Source organism: Vombatus ursinus, unplaced genomic scaffold, assembly GCF_900497805.2.
Source record: "Vombatus ursinus unplaced genomic scaffold, bare-nosed wombat genome assembly UNPS02014816.1, whole genome shotgun sequence".
NCBI lineage: Eukaryota > Metazoa > Chordata > Mammalia > Diprotodontia > Vombatidae > Vombatus > Vombatus ursinus.
In genome coordinates, this window is record NW_020954594.1 from 23758800 (window position 1) to 23777529 (window position 18730).

General features: G+C 38.4%; 1 long non-coding RNA gene across 3 annotated transcripts in view; it reads right to left on the bottom strand.

Annotated features, from left to right (window-relative positions):
- The window catches only part of LOC114023008, a 48722-nt gene that overhangs the window by 23367 nt on the left and 6625 nt on the right, over positions 1 to 18730 (bottom strand). Inside the window, exon 1 of one of the 3 annotated variants that reach the window (XR_003566734.1) lies at positions 9304 to 9368. The exons of the other annotated variants lie outside the window; for them this stretch is intronic. This is a non-coding gene — a long non-coding RNA (uncharacterized LOC114023008). Of the gene's footprint in view, positions 1 to 9303; positions 9369 to 18730 lie in introns of those variants that run through there. 3 annotated transcript variants of the gene reach the window in all.

Consider the following 18730-nt stretch of genomic DNA (forward strand, 5'->3'; position numbering starts at 1 on the left):
TATTGCTTTCTGAGGATTTTTTTTTTTTTTGGCTAGGCAATTGGGTTAAGTGACTTGCCCAGGGTCACACAGCTAGTAAGTGTCAAGCGTCTGAGGCTGGATTTGAACTCAGGTCCTCCTGACTCCAGGGCCAGTGCTTTATCCACTGTACCACCTAGCTGTCCCGATTTTTGAGGACTTATTTTGTAGCCTGAAACTTTGCTGACACTATTGTTTCAATTACTATCTTTGCTAATTCCCTGTGGGGTTTTCCAAGTAAACTATCATAACATCAGCAAACAGTGATAATATTATCTCCTTTTTATCTATCTTTATTCCTAATTCTCTTCTCTTGTCTTATTGCTATTTCAAAAACTTTATTAAATAACAATGGGGAGAGTGAGCATCTTTGCTTCACTCCTGTATTTACGGGAAAAGGTCCTAGTATATCCCCATTACATAAGATGCCTGCTTTCAGTTTTAGATAGATGTTTTTTATGATTTTTTTTTAAAGTCCCAGTAGGCCTATACTTTGCAGGAGTTTTAACATAAAAGTGTTGTATTTTTTAATCTTTGTAATATCTTTGATAGGATTTTGTTTAAAAATTTTGAGTCAAAATTCACTAATGATATTGGCCTATAATTTTCTGTCCGTGTTTTATCTTTTCCTGATTTCGGTATTAGGATTATATTTGTCTATAAAAGGATTCTCATAGGGTTCTATCTTCTTTGATTTTTAGAATATTTTTTGAAGTACAGGTACTAACTGCTCTTTAAAAGTCTGACAGAATTCTCCTGTGAATCTATCAGGTCCAAGGGTTTTTTCCTACTTTTACAGCTAGATCTATTTCCTTTTCTGTGATTGGGTTATTTAAGAATTCTATGATAGTTGGGAAATTTTATATTTTTGAAGGTATTCCTTTAATTCTTTTGTGTTCTCAGTTTTGTTAGCATGTAACTATGCATGATATGTTCTGATTATTCTTTTGTTTCTTCTGGTTTTGCTGGGATTTCAGCTTGCTCATTTGCTATTTTATTGATTTGATTTTCTGCTTTCTTCTTGATAGATTAGATAAAGTTTATCAATTTTATTAGTCTTTTCAAAAAGCCAGCTTTTAGTTTTATTTATCATTTCTATGGGGATTTTTTTGTTTTTAATTTATCTACTTTCCCTCTCATTTTTAATACCTCCTCTTTTGCGCTTACTTTAGATTTGTTGATCCTCTAACTTTTTTTAAATGTATATTCACATTCATTAATGTATGATTAAGGATATGATATTTCCCCCAAGGACTGCTTTAGCTACAGAAATTTTTGTATGCTGTTTCATCATTATCATTTTCTTTTTACATAGTTAATAATTTTTTCTATTATTTGTTCTTTGATCTACTCATTATTTAAGATTTCATTGTTAAGTCTCCCTTTTGGTCAGTATCTTTTGTCTGTGGTCCCTATCTGTTATTACTTTTTGCAGATCAAATATTCTATTGAGTTCTGGTCTTTTCATCAGGAATGTTTGGAAGTCCCCTATTTCATTGAATGTCCATCTCCTCCCCTGAAAGAGAATACTCAGTTTCGCTTGGTTGTAATCCAAGCTCCTTTGCCTTACAGAATATTGTATTCCATGCCCTCTGATCTTTTAATTTAGAAGATGCAAGGTCCTTTGTGATCCTGACTGTTGTTCCATGATATTTAAATTGTTTCCTTCTGGCTGCCCCTAGTATTTTCTCTTTCATCTGGTAATTTTACAATTTGGCTACAATATTCCTTGACTCAACTTGGGATCTCTTTAGAAAGTGATCAGTGGATTCTTTCGATGCTAATTTACCCTCTGGTTCTAGGATCCCAGGGCAGTCTTCTTTGATGATTTCCTGTAGGATGTTGTCCAGGCTCTTTTTTTCATCATAGTTTTCAGGTAGACTAGTAATTTTTAAATTATCTCTCCTGGATCTATTTTCCAGGTCAGTTGTTTTACCAATGAGGTGTTTTATGTTTTCTTCTATTTTTTCATTCTTTTGTTTCTGTTTGACTGATTCTTGCTCTCTCATAAAGTCATTAATTTCCACTTGCCCCATTCTAATTTTTAAGGAGTTGTTTTCTTCTATTAGATTTTGTACCTCCTTTTCCATGTGGCCAATTCTACTTTTTAAGGACTTGTTTTCTACAGTTAATTTTTGTCCTTCCTTTTCCCAGCTATTGACTCTCTTTTGCATACCTATCATTTCTTTTCCCAATTTTTCTTCTACCTCTCTTATTTGACTTTTAAAATCCTTCTTGAACTCTTCCAAAAAGACTTTTTGGGCTTGAGACTAATTCATATTCCCCTTCAAGGTTTCAGATGTGGGTATATTGACAATGTTGTCCTCTTCTGAATTTGTGCCTTGATCTTCTCTTTCTCCACAATAAGAATTTACGGTCATTGTCCATTTCTGCTTTTTGTGCATAGTGTTTACATATTTCCAGACTTAAAAAAAAAAAAAAAAAAAAGGTGAGCTCTGCTACTGGAGCGAAGGGGACACTTATTCATGCTTCTTTTCCTGCTCACCCAGGCCTTGCACAGGGATGTTTCACTGCTGGTAAATGTGTGTCAGCCTGGAGTTTTGCCTCCTGGAGTTGTGCTTCCCAGAGTTGTGTGGAGGCACTGGGTGATTTGGCTGCTGGAGAACGTCGTTGCCCATGGTGGTTTTCCAAGCTGGTGTCTACCGGTTCCCCTGCCTGTATCGAGGCTCTGGGAGGGTGGTCCCTGGTGTTGGCACTTGCCTGCTTCACCAACCTGGGTCTCAGGATCTCCTACTGGTATGCTGAGGTGGGGTTTACCGGGACACCTCCTGTCCTGTACTGCTTCCCCAACCCCAGAGTGAGAAGGGCTTTTCCCATTAATCCCCCAAGCTTCCTGGGCTACAAGACTGCAGAGCCCTGTCTTTTTGCTGGCTCAGGGTTTTTCCTGGGTCAATATTTTCTGCCCTTTCAGAGGTCAATAAGGGAGGGTAAGATTGACTTACTTCTTACTCCACCATCTTGGCTCCCAGAAACAGAATTCGTGTTTGTTATTACTTTTTAAAAATTCATTATTTATTGATTTTTAACTTTTTTTAAATTTCAAGTTCCAAATTCTCTCTCTCCCTCCAGCTCTTCCCCTACCCACTGAGAAGGCAAGCAATATGATACCCATTATATATGTGAAATCTGTTCCCTGTTTCTTTCAAAGATACCACTATCCTCCCAGTCACTGAAGCTTACAACCTATTAGCTTTTATACCATTATTATTATTTAGATATACCAAAGTTAAGTTGGAACTATAATTCTTTGGGCATAGGATGTTGGCACCATACTTCAGAAGTTACAACACCTCTTTGGGCCAGCATAGCAATTGGCTAATCACAGTAAAAGAGAATCTATTGAAATGGGGACGACTAGGGACCAATTAGAGTGGAATAAGGTGGTGGGAGCCTGCTAGAACAGGAATAGTCAGTCCAAGAAAGGAGAGACTGGAAGAGCAGAGGAAAGCAATCAGAGAAGCAAGGACAATAAAGATTTGGCAGAACCAAGAAGACCGGGTGCTCTTAGCATCAAATGTACACCTTTTAATATGAAGTTTCATAAAAAGATTGAATAAATATTCATTGGTTGATTAATTGATTGTGGAGGAGGGGAGAGTAGGGGAGGACAGATTTTTCTAAGTACTTCAGGTGTTCAAAAATGACATTATGGGATAAGACTACAGACTAACCTTTTCCAAACTAGTCACAAGATTGGCATAAAAGGTTTGAGGATGGAAGAAACCTAAATCCAACTCCCCATTTTAAAATACGAAGAAATGGAAGCCTGGAAACTTGCCTTTGATCACAGGGGTAGTTAAGTAGCAAAGCTAGAATGTGAACCCAAGTCTTCTGGTTACACCCTCTCATTACTTCCCCATTTGAAGCCTCTGCTCCAGACAATTGGTCTATCTGCTGTCCATTTTATTTAGTGCTCTCTCCACCTTTTCAAATTATCTTATACTTATTTATCCTTTGTAAATGTTGTATTGCCCTGAAACCAACACTAGTAGAATGTAAGCTTTTTGAGGCTGGAAATTATTTTTCATTTTGTTTTCATATCCCTGCTGGCCTAGCACAATGCTTTGCATGGAGTAGAATCTGGGATCATAAACTTGGAGTGGTAAGGGACCTCACAGGCCCATCTAACCCAGTCTACTCATTGTCAAACTGACTTGTCCAAGGTCTCTCAAGTGGTAACAGACAGAGGTGGGTTGTGAACCTGGATGCTCTAATTCTGAATCTCTTGTTTCTTCCACTTTGCCAAAGTATAGTCTTTCATAGGCACTTGATGAGTGGTCATTAAATGGAAATGTGCCCTAGAACAGAGGTGTCAAACTCTGCCTGGGGGCTATAAGCTGCCACAGTACCAAATTAAAATACAAAAAATTGAGAAATGTTTAACAAAATAAATAAAAATACAATACATTTTATGCAGTATAGATAATGTTAATTTGTAGTTTTCTAAATCAACACATGGCCAGTGGGGATCCTTTTCTATTTGAGTTTAATGCTCTTGATCATAGAGTATGTCTTCCCTTTCAATTCAATTCAGCAACCATCTAGGAAGCACTTACTTTGTGTACAGGACTGTGCTCTCACCTATCCTTGCCTCTTCACTCATCCCTCTGGTCTGAAACGCATCTATCAAAGTCCCATCACCTCCATTAAACTTTATCCTACTATAAAACCCGCAATTTTCTTCCTCTTTCCTCTTTCCTCCTGTAACAGGTTAGTCCTACCGCTCATTAGATGTTTATCACTTACAGCTTTGTGTTTATATTAGCTATCTTTTCATAGATCTTCATCTCTGTAAACCTAACTCCTCTGAGCACAGATTCTATATCTTATCACTTCTTTGCACACCCTTGGATCTAGAGGGGTCCTGGCACACAGTCTACCCTCAAGAAATATTTGTTAATTGCTTGAGAGGGGAAAAAAAGGAAGATTGGTGGGTTCCCTCTGCACACAAAGCTGAATAGCAAAGTCAGACTCCACAGCTTACCACACTCTGAAATGTAATTTTGTGCTTATCTATTCCAAATCTCCTGATCAGGCCCTTCCTTTTTAGCTTTCACTCAATCAGGAGTTGGGAACTGTCAATCTCAAGACCACATGTGGCCCTCTAGGTCCTCAAGTGCAGCCCTCTGACTAAATCCAAAGTGAAGTTTGAATTTGGTCAAAGGGCTGCACTTGAGGACCTAGAGGGCTACATGTGGCCTCAAGTTCTTACACCTGCACTAGATTCTTAGGATGTTAGGTAGTTAAGCTGCAGTAAGAATTCAAAACCTGATCTTCTAGCCCCAAATCCAGCATTCTTTCTATTATGCCATGCTAGCTAGGTGGCCCTGGATAGAATGCCAGTCCTGGAGTTCAAATCTGACCCCAGACATTTACTAGCTATGTGACCCTGGGCAAGTCACTTAACCCTGTTTGCTTCAGTTTCGTCATCTATAAAATGAGCTGGAAAAGAAAATAACATATCACTCTAGTCTCTTTGCCAAGAAAACCCCAAATGGGATCAAAGTCAGACATGATTATAAATGACTGAACAACAACACTAACTAACCCAAAGACCTCCATTTTCTCTGTGCACCCACCATAATAATAATAACTGGTATTTATATAGCACAAAAGTTTATAAAGCATTTTACATGTATTCTCTAGTTTGATTCAAATAACAATTATTCCCATTTTATAGATGAGGAAACTGAGGCACAGAGATTTAAGGGGTTTGCCTAAGGCAACACAGTTAGCAAGTGTTAAAGGTATAATGCAAACCCAGATCCCCACTGATTCTAAGCCCCTCTTTCTCTCTACTATACTACACAGAGCCTCACTTTTCTTTGCCTGCTCCTTTTCACCCCCTGGCTACATCCTGTCTTCACCCTTCCTTTTGGCCACCTGGCAAGGTTTTCAATCTTCACTTCCTCAATATGAACTGGGTCCTCACTCTGTACAAGATAACCCTCTTTGTACCTAGGATTGTGATAAACACTACAGAGGAAACAGAAAATTCAGTCCCTGTCTTTAAGAATTTACATGGTAAACTAATAATAACGGCAAAAATACCTTACATTTTCACAGCACTTTATTGCTTTTGAAGAATGTTCACACAAATTAGTTCAGCTTCACAACATTGCCATGAAATAAGCAAGGCAGCTATTATCATCTCCGTTTTACAGAAAAGAAAACTGAGGGTCAGCACTTCAGTGACTGACGGAGGTGATCCCAAACCTGAGATTTGAACCTAGGTCCCCTGACTTCAATGCCATAATTCTTTCCTTTGTGTCCAGCTTCACATACTCAATAAACTAACCTCGTATTCTTAAAGAGTCCCTAATAAGGTGCAAATTAATAGAATTCAAACTATGTTCATGAGGTCTAAGAGGATTCAGAATTAACATGGAAGAACTGTGTGAGATGAGTAAGGGCATCAAAGATGGTTTCTGAAGATTGTTGGGGAGGACAGGAAAGAACAGCTCCTTGACAGCAGGGACTGTCTTTTCCCTGTACTGTTGTTGTTGTTGTTGTTGTTGTTGTTTCTGTTGTATTCCCAGTGCTTAGCACAGTGCCTGGCAAAGAGCAGCCTTTTAAATGTTTAGAGAGGGAAAGGAACAGTCTTTTATTAAATCCTTATTTATGTCCAACAGGACATCTAGGTGGCACAGTGGTTAATAAACTCATTTTCCTGAGTTTAAATCTGGCCTCAGACACTTACTAGCTGTGTGACCCTGGGCACGACACTTAATGCTGTTTGCCTCAGTTTCCTCATCTGTAAAATGAGCTGGAAAAGGAAATGGCAAACCACTCCAGTATCTGTGCCAAAAAAATCCCAAATGGGGTCACAAAGATTTGGACACAACTGAAAAGCAATTGAATGTGTCCAGTAGCTTATAAATATTCTCTCATTTGCTTATTGACTGACAGCATCCCAGATAACTTCCAACTGAATGGCTTAGTATCACCAGTCCCTTCAGGACAGGACAGTGGCTAACACAAGATCATATACGGAATTTTATACCTGAAGGGGATCTTGGGGATATTTAAAGCCCTTCCTTCTCTCCAGCTTCCACACTCTACTAATCAGTGCTTAAAGTAACAGGGGGAAAGGAACTATTATGGTTTGGTTAGCAACCCCTCCCAAACCATTCACTCCCCTTCAACTATGTGATTCCACGTCAGGTACTTTATATATTTTGGCATCAGTTTTCTCATTTGAAAAGTGGGGAGAATACATATGTTTAAAAAATGTTTTCAAATGCAACTGGGAAATAAGAAATACAGGAAATGGGGTACAGAAATCTATCCTGCCCTACAGGAAAATAGAAGGGGAAGGGGATAAGAGAAGGGGGGAGAGATAGAAGGGAAGGCAGACTAGAGGAAGGGGTATTCAGAATGCATACCATCTTGGATAGTGGGGAGGGGCGAGATGGGGTGAACATTTGGAACTCAAAATCTTGTGGAAGCACATGTTGAAAACTAAAATAAATAAATTAAAAAGAAAGAAAAGTGGGGAGAATAGTCTCTAACTGTAAATCTATAAACTACCCTGAAAGCTCACCTCCCTCCCCATCGCCAACCCTGATCACCTCTAGCCCAATTCCTATTAAGAGAGGAAAGAAACCAGATTTCTAATTGTTGAGTCGTTTCAATTGTATCTGACTCTTCAAGACCCCATTTAGGGTTTTCTTAGCAATGAGAGTGGAGTGGTTTGCTATTGTCTTCTCCAGCCCATTTGACAGATGAAGAAACTGAGGCAAACAGAGCTAAGTGACTTGCCCAGAGTCACACAGCTAGTAAGCATCTGAGGCTAGATTTGAACTCAAGTCTTCCTGACTTCCAGCATTCTATCCACTGCAGCACCTAGCTGCCTGTCAAAAACCCAAAGAGGAAGAGATGAAGAGTACAAAGGGGAGGAATAAGAAGGGAAAGAAGGAAAAAAGCTGAGAAAGTACTGGCTGGGAAGCTTTAGCACTGTTTAAAAAGTAAAGAAAATGGATTTTAGCCCTAAAAGTAAATGGTAGGATGACAACCCAGCTAAACCCTACTAATCTCTAATTCAGTGCAACTCATTGTGTGTTTTAGTGAGTCCAGTACTGCAACCATAACAAAAATATTCTATTCTTTAAAAAAAAAAGTGATTGTTCAGTAGTCTTTGTAAAACAAATTGCATTCAGGAAATGTAAATGCTTAATGCTAAACTATAACAGATCTGTGATTTAATGACCAATCCAGCTACTTGCTTAGAAGACAGAAACTGTCTCTGGAAGTTCTAGATCAAAGCAGGAAGAAACAGAGAAGCTGAGAGTGAGAAAGGCAGGGATATGAGAAGAACTGGATGATGAGAGACATGACATGGAAGACAGTGGTCTAAACTTTGAGAGAGGACATTGTAGCTTACATAGACAGAAGGTAAGCTCCTTGAAAGCTCTCTGTCTTTGTGATTCCAGCATCTAGCTAGATGACTTAATAAAAAGAAAGAAGAAATCCTCTGACATCCTCACAGAAACTCCATAAGAATAGGTAGGACAAGTAAAGAAAGGTTCTATTTTGAAGATGAGGAAAGTGAAGGCCATTGAGGTTAAATAACCTGTCTGCAATCATAAGCACTAGAAAGTGATTGACCTCGGATACAAATTTAAGTCTTCTAACTACCAATGCGTGCAGTGCGTGTTCCTCTCCTCTTTCCTACTAAAGGCAAAACTCCGCTCTCAAGACCATGGCTTATGAAGGAGAAACTGTTCCTCCCTCCTCCTTCCACCAACCCCAACTTTGCATTGTGGTGGCAGAAAGGTGCCCAGCAACCGTCCTCAGTTCATTTTGTCAGTCTTATCACGCTTCCCAAATACTTAGCCCAGATCATTTTCTCTTTTGTTTGCTTGATAATAGTTTCACTGTCGTTTCACCTGTGATGATTTTTAAGCTCCATTTATTGCCTCATGTTACAGTATTTTCAACAGTCCCTAAATGTTTCTTCATACACATTCCCTAAAAAGCTAGCTGCACAATTTAGCCATCCCTGGAGATTACTGACCAGGCTGGCTAGCATTTGGAAGCATACCATCTAAGCTGACACTGACTTTTTCCAGAATTAATAGCATTTGGAACATTTTGCCTAGAAAGGATTTTGCAAACAGCTTCATAATATATCTTAGAGGAAGGCAGATTGTAATTAGTGCCACTTACAGCTGGATAATCAGAAGCAGATAGATTATAGCTCAACACTAGAAACCCAGTGGTAGACCTTGAATTAAAATTCAGAGTCTAGGTAAGTAGACTTACTTCCACCTGTCTTTCCTTGTTGGTGATGTTTAGAAAGATAATCTCTTCAGTGACATGGCCTGTTCTTGCATACCAACTAAAAGAATTTCTTACTGCCTGACATGCTCCTTTTGTAAGCGTGTGGTAACATTTTGAAACACCCGGTGCTTCCTTTTCTCCCCTCCTCCCCTGCCCCCCACCTCACTTCTTAGTTTCTCCTCCTGTTTCATTTTGGTTGCGTTCTTTCACATGTGGAGAGAGCTGTTTTTACGAGTAGAAATCCATCTGCTTGTGTGTAGAAAGGCATTCTAAGCCATGGTTTACAGTATACTAAATGTAAGCCTACCTGATCCTTTCATATAATTTTATTACCAACCCCAAGAAAATTTTCACATGCTTTCATCCAGAGAGCAGGCAATACGCCAGTAAAGCACTCATAGGGCTCCCTATCCATCTGCCCCTTCATGGATTGTAAACTGTTCAATCTTAATACTATTAAGGAGACTTATGGACTTGGGATATTTGTACAACCCTTTCCTTCCCCAAGTGTGAAACCCCCAAACCTTTGACTGAGTCATTGAATCTAATCCAAGATTCAGCTCAGAATCACCATAAAAAGGAAAAGAAAATAAAAGATCTACTCCCCAGTTTTGTTTTGGTTTTAACATCATCTCCCCTCAAAGAATGATCATAGTTACTGGCTGCATGAGTTTCTCAACAAGTCCAGAGAAAGGATCCTTCTTAAATTTCAAAGGGAAACAGCCTTTGGGGACTTTAGCAAAGAACAGGGAGATTGAATTCAAACATACTCCTCTATCCATCACACCCAAGACTAATATTTTGAGCATGTGTAAATTTTCTCAAGGTTCTTCTACAATATCACCTTGTTAGCAACTACCTCAGCAAACCATTCTATCATTGATTTTGATCCCTCCTCAGCTAAACCTTAACAACTGATAAACAAGCTACGCTACAGTGAATTTGGTTTTATATAGCACCTTTCAAACTCAAGGTACCCAATGGTGCTGTACAAATCACAGCAATGATACAAGTAGTGGATTAGTCCAGTAGGTAAACACAGACGCTATTATAAACTCAGTAATAGCTCATACCCAGACATGCAACCTTGGACAGAAGACCTGTTCTGTTAGGAGAGGAAGGGAGAAAGTTTTGTTCTTTTTTATTCAAGATGGCTGGGATTTTCAGTTCAGCCCCAAGAAAGAACAAATTAAGCACAGTATAATCAAGCTATCTAGGTGGTACATCAGATAGAATTCTAGAGTCAGGAAGGCCTGAGTTCAAACTCAGCCTCAGACACTTACCAGCTATCTCATCCTAGGCAAGCTATGTAACCTCTGTCAGCCTCAGTTTCCTCATCTGTAAAATGGAGATAAAAACACTACCTAACTCCCTGGGTCATTGTGAGGATAAAATGAGGTAATATATATAAAGAGCTTTACAAACCTTCAAGTGCTATATAAATTCCAGTTGTTGTTGTTGTGTTGTTAAATGAAGCATTCATAATATACTCTAGAACCAAGATGTGGTAGACAGCATCCTGGACTTGAATCAAATATCCTGGGTGCAAATCCTTGCTCAGCCACTTCCTAGTCTAGTGACCTTGGGCAGTTGCAATCTCCCTGAGCTTCTGTTTCCTTGTCTGTAACATAGGGGTCTTCATAGTGGCCCTTAGCAATTTCCCATGGTAGTTGGGAAGACCAAGTATATTTGCCATGGCTTACCAAACTTTACCATGGTAAAGTGCTATGGACTGCTGTGCCAAAGTCAACAAGAGAGCCAGGTTTTAGGAACAACAGGGTCCAGTGGTCTCCACTACACAATTTGTGAGAGTCATTTTTTAAAAAACTTGGATCAATGTAACTTACAATGTAAATTCATATAAGGAACTCCTCATGAGGGAACTACCCCTACTAAGGAAGATCGGCACCTACTCTACCACTCTTAAAGAGTTAGTTTTCCAAGGAACTGAGAAGTTAGATGATTGGTGTCCCACAGCACACATTTGAACCCAGGCTCCCTAACTCTGAGTTAGGAAGGATTAGTATTAGTAGGATTAAACTCAAGTAGAAAATGGATCCCAGTAGCCTCATATTGACTTAGAAAAGCCACAAATCAACATTCTCTATGTTGTATTTTTATTTATTTTGTTAAATATTTCCCAATTCCTTTCTTTAGTCTGGTTCTCTGCAGAAGTTGGACATCTCTCAGTTACATCAGGTTACCTCTCAGGAGAGTCATTATTGGTCAGGAAGCTGGTAGCCCTTTGGTACTTAAAACCTAAGCATGGGGTGTTTCAAGCTTTGATAAAATACAGTGCTGCTAGGCACCTCACTTTTAAAGGTCGTCTTAGGTATTTATAGCTATAGTACACTAGGAAATTTAATAAATATAGAGCTGGAAGAGCCCATAGAGGTTCATTTTTACTCCCTCATTTTATAGATTAGGAAAACCGAGGCCCAAAGAGATATGATTTTCCCAAAGGCACATCAGTAGTAAGCAACAGAGGGACCCAAACTTGGGACTTCTCACTGCAAATACAGCTCTCTTTGCACAGCACAATTAACTCCACCTCCCCTTTAGGTTGTCTCATTTCAAATATCAATCACTTGAAGATAAATATTTTACATATATACATGTATATATATGTATACATAAATATTCTTTTAAAATTAAGTACAGAACACCTACTGAAAACTTCCATAGAGCTAATAGGAATTATTTTCTGATAAAGTGATAATATATAACCTTAACCCAAATATTCTTCATTCCAAAAACTTTTGTTCATAGAAATCTCTGTTTGATTTGATATGGGTTCACACTCCCACGTTTCACTCTTAGTGTTTGGGTTTATCGAACCCTCAGGCTCCACCTAGAAACTCAAAGTGAAACAAGCAAAACAAACCACTGAGTTTTACCTGCTTTAATATTGAAATTATGAGAATCTCTTAACCTTAAATCAGTTCAGGCCATTCGAGTTTTCCTTCACAAGCCTGAATAAAAGAGCTTTGGAGAATTTCATGTAACAGTGTGCTGAACTGGAAAAATGCTATTCTCTCACTAAGAAGTCTCCAAATTTGGAGCAACTTTAAAATTTTACTCAATTTCTGGATTTACTATTAATCCTAAAACCACAAGAGATTTTGGTTGGCTTATTAACCTATTAGGTTGGATTTTTTTTAGTTGTTATTTAACCCTAGTCACCTCAGCTCAGTGTTATTTACTGACTTAAAAAAAAATTTAAAAACCTAGACATTTTTTAAACATGGGATATAGCACTGTCTAGTGCAAAGAGGCTATACATGTGGAATTTGAAGACTGGAGTCCAAATCCCAACAGTGGCACTTCCTAGGTACCTGAAATGGGGTAAATAACTCTCTTAACTATTCTGCACCCAAGTTTTTTCATCTATAAAATGAGGGGATGGTTTTTAAGGTCTCTTTTAGCTACAAATCTATGATCTTTCTGATAGATTTTTTTTCTATTGTTTGTAATTTTTAAAGCCCATCATCATCTGAGAGTCAGTGAGGTAAATTAGAGAGCTGACCTCTAATCCAGAAAAGTCCTGGGTTAAAGTCCTACCTCTGATGGCTCCTATCCATGGCAGGTGGCTTAACCTCTCAAGGTCCCAGGCAATCCTCAAAGATGAAAATTCATAAAAAAGGGTCAACCTGCAGTGATAGAAGGACTTTCCTAATCAATCAATCAACCAATTAACATTTCTTAAATACCTACTATGTACCAAGCCCTGTGCTAAATGCTAGGGAAACAAAATGAGGAAAAAGATAGTACCTGCCCTCAAGGAGCTTATGTTCTAAACAACACTCATCTGAGTGCTCCCTCTCTCAATGAAATCATAGTTTAAGTACTATTTCAATTATCATCCCTAAAAATTACTTTACATTTATTTGTATGCATACACATTGCTTCCTCGCAATAGAGTAGAAGTTCACTGAGGCAGAGACAATTTCATTTCTATCTTTATATCACCAGGGTCCAGTTTAGCATCTGGTACATGGCAGAAAATTAATCAATGTTTGCTGAATGAATTGAATGAATGAAGTGATTGGACTGGGGTGGGGGATGAGAGAGGGAAGAGTCAAGGTTGACTCCAAAGTTGGGAATTGAGTGACTGGAAGGATGGTTATGACCTCAACAGAAATGGGGAAGTCTGATGAAACAATAGGTTTGAGGCAGAAAGTTCAATTTTGGACATGAATTTGATGAATGACCATAAAATGGGAAAGGTGCAAGGAATGAAAGGTCATAAGGAGAGTAAAGAACAGTTTCAGATGACCAAGTAAAGGAACAGGAGAGGTTGTGGTGGGAAATCAGAAATTCAAAGTTCAGGGTCTTGGAGATGGAATTCAAAAGTATGACCATGCAAATGTGTGGCTAATTAGGGTAAAGGAGGTCATTATGGTTAAAGAACTTAGGAATTTTATGGTCAGAACGACTGACACAAATATTAAAGTCCCTAGGGATGAGGAAAGCCGACAGAATGGATGTAAAGACTATAGTCCATGGTCTAAAGCAATTTTTAAAAGTGATAGAACGAGGGGGGGGGGGGGGGGTGTCAATAAATGATGGCAATAAGACTGAAGAGAATACAAACGACATTTGTGGACTTTGAAAAAGGGATGGTTTTTGAGAGATTTGATGGGAAAATAATCTGGAAGTAATGGTAAAGAACAAGAGTATAATAACCCCTTCTTCTGGTACTGTGGATTGGGGGCAATGGAAAAGGAAGTGGCCACTAATGGAAAAGGATTTTGAATGATATAAGAAGGAAAGCCAAGTTTCAGTTAAAGTGAGGAGATAGAAAGACTAGTGGAAGTACAATTCAAATATGTCTTACAAGAATAGAGTCAGGGTTCAAAGGGCACGATGTCTATTTCATAGACAGAAGGGTCTTTCTTGCAAATGAAGTGTAAAGACTGGCAAATCAGGATGAGGAAATTAGTATGGTAGGAGGCGGACTGGAGTGGTATGTAGGTAGTAGGAACTTGAAGAATTACTTACCTGAGCCATACTAAATGCAGAACAGAATTTTCTATTTCCAGTTAGTTTAACTCAAGGAAACTTCTGTCTTCCAGCAAGGATCACTGATTGGGCACAGATGGCCCAAGGCATAAGCTTGTACCGTGCAAAGAACACTGGATTTGGGGTTAGAAAGCCTGGACCAAATCCCACCTCCTCTAATTTACTACCTATATTCCCTGGATAAATCACTGAGCTTCAGTTTCTTCAACTGTAAAATGAGTTGGACTACATCATCAGGAAGGAAGAAAAGAAAGACAAAAGTTTCATTTTCACTGAGTCTATAAATGGGGTCAAAGCAAACACAGTCAAGAAGATTGGTACTCTTTCTAATCCAATTCACCCAGGATCACCATTATAGAATTTGCACGTCAAAATAATACTTAAGGATTCCTGCTAGACATATAGATAAATTGCAATTTCGTGTTCTTGTGCTAGAATGGACCTAATTCTTCCCCCCCCCAAAAAAATCTAGTATGTTCAGGGTTGAAAAAAACACTAACCCTGATGCTAAGTTAAGAATCAGTGATTCTAAGCTGATCAATGCATGTGCCAATTTTTTTGGTGACTCTCATCTTATTCCTGGGTTAATCAGATGACAACCCTTAATTTTATTCCCCTAGTGGCAAAATTCCCAGTGACAGTGAGAATTTTGCCTGAGTGAGGTACTAAATACCATAATTTCCTTCCACAGCCATCCCTAGGTAAAAAACAATACCGTACATAATCCTTTGGACTTTTCTCCCTTAGAAGATTTCCTGAACATTTCCCCCTTTCTTCAGTTTCAATTAAATGGCATCAGAATCTGAACTACCATAGACAGCTGTACTAATAGTCAGCCTTTCTTTCCAAAGATGCAGGTGGCTGTTTCTTTTTCTGAAACCTCAAAAAGCAAATCTCTCAGTCATTCCAGCTTCCCGCCCTTTTGCCTATACATTAAATTCTTCCTTTGCTTCAAAAATATATCATGTGTTGTTTCCAAGCTGCAAAGAAACCGTTGAAAAATAAAAACCACAGAACAGCATTTTAATGAGAACATGATTACCTAACACCCCACTGTGGTTTCAAATGGCCCTGTGCCAGCCTTGCAAACAGCTACCAGAAGCACAGGGTAAGAAAAAGAGAGAGAGAGAAAGAGAGAACGGAGTGATTAGCATCCCCTAGTGAAGGTAGCTTTCTTGGACGGCATCCAAAAAGATCATTCTAGAAGAACCTCGGTTATCAGCGCCTTCAGTTGTACCAAACTATCTTCCTGTTTTGAAAAATTTGAAAAAGAAAAAAAAAGTAGCCAAATTTGACTAGTACATCTTGTTCTGTACTGAGGTGGAACGCAAGATGTTTTTAGCACCTCAATCAACCCTATGTGATGGTGTCTGAACTCTAGACTGAACGCTGTCTGTTTTGTTAACTTGTATTCTGCCTACCCACTTGCCACGGTGAGGGTACCACCAATGGTGTTTATGATTTCAGAGTAAAGAGATTGATCAGTCCTCACAACCCTCCCTTAGAAGATTATTTCACTCTTTCTGGTTTGGTGGGAGCCCCGCTAGTCATGGGGTAGGCTAGTCATGGATAGAAGAAAACAGAGCAGCTAGAGTTCAAATTTAAGATGATTTTCTCATTCAACTCAACAGACATTGTATGCCTACTACTTGCAGAGAGCATGATGCCAGACCCTCAGAGAAATACAAAGTTTAGACAAGGCACCGAAGGGCCTGCCACCACAGCAGGTTTATAATGGTAGATGACATAGCCACAGGCTTACAGTGGGATGTGACCTAGCCAGAAATAACTATGATACATAACGCATGAATAAAAGGAACATAAATAAAGTGCTGTATGAGTTCCAAAAAGAGAAAGATCATTCCTAAGACTAAGAAGATGAGAGAAGATTCTGAAGGAACTAGCCTTTGAGTTGGGCTTTAAAAGATGGGAAGGAATTTAATAGAGAAAAAAGAGGGAGGAGGCAGGAAAGGGCAACAGAAGAAAAGGGAATTGTTTCTGAATCTCCAGCTATCATAGCAGCTGATGTTATATGGGTTTCCATCTACTTATTCAACTAACATTCAGCAAACCTGTTTTCTCATCTGTAAAATGAAGGTCTTAGACCAGATCACCCCTAAATTCCCTTCCAGCTCTAAACTGATGTTATTTTGAAATATTTATTTAAGCCTAGTTCACATGCCATTTGCATTCTTAGTTGGATTCCTACCCATCCTTTAAATTCCAACTGAAATGATGTCTCCTTCAGGAGTCCTCTTATCTCCCTAGTTGGTAATGATCTTTCTCTCTCATATAGAAGCTCTCTAATTCACTGAGAATTTTTTAAAATTACAATGAATTTTACATATAAATATATATATGTGTGGATGGGTATGTATGCATTCATATATATCCATTATATATATGAATGGACATGTATACAATCATGTGTGTGTGTGTGTATGTACATATCTCATTTTCCTTCTAGACTCTAAATTCCATGGGGGAAGGGATCATATCTTTTATAAATATTATTATCTCCCTCAGTGGCAATATAATTTGTACATAATTAATTAATATTTTTAATTGAATTGAATGGATATTAAAATATCCTTAAGGTTACCTAGGTTAGGGCAAAATCCTAATAGATAAACATGGAACTTTCAAGGGATTATGCCCAAAAGAAGATTTGAAATAATTTGGGGGGAAGAGGGGCTCCTTAATAGAGAATAGAGAGTTGCACTTAAGAGGAAGAGGGGCCTTGCTTAGGGTAAAGGTAACTCAGACTGGAATGAAGTAGTATAGTACTGAAATATAATGAAGTAATGTAGTATTTAAATTCTGGGATCCAAGGTCATTGCTAGTGTATGTTACTCCTTTTTCAAAGCAGTAGGTACCGCCACTGTGACCCTCTGTGACGCTGGCCTTGGCAGAACTGTGATCTTACCAGAATGGGCACTGTCTCTAGTGGTACAGATTATGACCCATCCATGCCTACATGTCCTGCCCAATTCTTGATCATGTCCTCCCGTAAGTGCAGCTTGACACATTCTCCATAACTTATAACCCCAGAGAGTTGCCTAGGCCACTGTGTGTTTGAGTGACTTACCCACAGTCACGTAGCCAGTAGATGTCAGAGATAAGACTCTAGACCTTCCTAAGTTCAAGGCCAGTTATATCATGTATACCAACTCTCTCTTACTGCATGGTTGGCCTAATTCTTTTTTCTGGTCATACATCTCTATTCTTATATCCTTTATGCTGTTTTCTCTTGTGTTATGCTTCATTATCAATATACCGTCGATTACTTGGAAATGCCACACATCACTCCACAATTCACAACTTCAGTTGTTCAGAATCTGGAATTCTGTGACTTTAAGCTATCCAGCATTTCCTTGTTATTTTATAAAACGATATTGTTCATAAGCTTCTAACATTCTCCTCTATATTTTTATATTGTATCAGTTTATATTCTATATCTTACCAGTTAGCAAGGAGATCATTGAGGCCACTGATTTATATTGGTTACATTTTCTTTAAAAACAACGATAGTCTCTTACCCTACAGGAAAATAGAAGGAGAAAGGGATAAGAGAAGGGGGGGATGATAGAAGGGAGGGCAGATTGGGGGAAGGAGTAATCAGAATGTGCAGTCTTCAGGTGGTGGGGGGGAGATGAGGAGGAAATCTGGAACCCAAAATCTTGTGGAAGTGAATGCCGAAAACTAAAAATAAATGAATATATTTTTAAAAATTTAAAAAAAAATAATGATAGTTTACATTGATGTCTGCTGTTTTACCTTTTTTCCCCCATTTTTTTCATCAATCTGTTTAAGTAAGCCAAGTATGAATTTTCTCAATTGTATATCATAGCATCTCATTTTTATTCTACATTCTAATTTTTTTTACTGATTTTTATCTTTGCTCTAATAATTCAATAGTGTGACTACAGAGGTGGCTGATTTGGAAATTCCTCTATCATCATCTAGTTGTTTCTGGCCTGGTAGAATGGAATCAACTTCTTTTTTTATGTTATTATTTGATGTTCACATATCCTGCACCCATCACTCTCTTCTTGAAGAAAGTATTCATGACATATAGGCATTAGGCTTCCATAGGGTTTATAAGCCTTCCTTTGGTTTATAAGGAAGGAATTAATTAAAAGGAATTCTTTTTAGCTTCTTAAGTATTATAATTATTTACATTTGTGTCATATTCTACCATTAAACTATAAGCTCCATGAGGACAGGAACCATGTCTTAGCTAAACTTCATGTCCTACCCAACACCTAGAACAGTTCTTTCCACACAACAGGCACTTGTAAATGTTTACTGAATAAATAAATGAATGTATGTATGTATGTATGTATGAATGAATGAATGAATGAATCCAGATCAGAGGGTGGGAGGA